We start from the raw sequence: 651 nt of genomic DNA, 5'->3' as shown, positions 1-651 counted from the left end.
AAGTATCATAAAGCAGGACAGATGAGACAAATATCATAAAAACTGAAGAGCAGATGAGCACACACATGTTTGTATTACAAAAGAAAATCCACAAATTCATTAGAAATTGGCAGGGCAGGCTGAGGAAGTAGGTAGATGTAAAATGTCTGTAAATGGCGAAAGAACATAAACCCAAGACTGAATAAACGATGTTAAATATCCATGCCAAGGAGACAAAAATATGTTAGGATACAATTACCATTAAGACACCACAAGCAGGTCCGTATCCTGCCGCGATGACTTAAAAGAGTTGGTTATTAGCCACAATGTGTAGGCAGTCTCATGCCAACGGCCACACCACGTTGAGAACACCGCTTCTCGTCCGATCAGCGAAGTTAAGCAACGTTGGGTTTGGTTAGTACTTGGATGGGTGACCGCCTGGGAACACCAAATGCTGTTGGCAATAATGTTTTTTGTTTTGTTTTGTTTTGTTTCGTTTGTTTTTGTTTGAATGGCTGGCTCCACGGGAAATTCACGGAGTTGTGTGGAATAAGGCCTGGTAAAATGAATTAATATGTATGTCATGTTTAAAACAAACTCGCTTAATATAGATATTGTGTGAGGCTTTATACAAAAACAAACAACCAAAACAAAACATGTTGTATATATATA

At 38.4% G+C, this 651-nt stretch overlaps 1 non-coding gene across 1 annotated transcript; it reads left to right on the top strand.

Moving 5' to 3' along the window:
• Positions 1-323: 323 nt before the first annotated feature.
• LOC138361838 (5S ribosomal RNA) lies at positions 324-442 on the top strand. The gene has a single exon (XR_011227215.1). It is a non-coding gene; the product is annotated as a 5S ribosomal RNA (ribosomal RNA).
• The last annotated feature ends 209 nt before the right edge of the window (positions 443-651 follow it).

Source organism: Procambarus clarkii, unplaced genomic scaffold (assembly GCF_040958095.1).
Source record: "Procambarus clarkii isolate CNS0578487 unplaced genomic scaffold, FALCON_Pclarkii_2.0 HiC_scaffold_863, whole genome shotgun sequence".
Lineage (NCBI taxonomy): Eukaryota > Metazoa > Arthropoda > Malacostraca > Decapoda > Cambaridae > Procambarus > Procambarus clarkii.
This window is presented reverse-complemented; position numbering and strand designations above follow the sequence as displayed.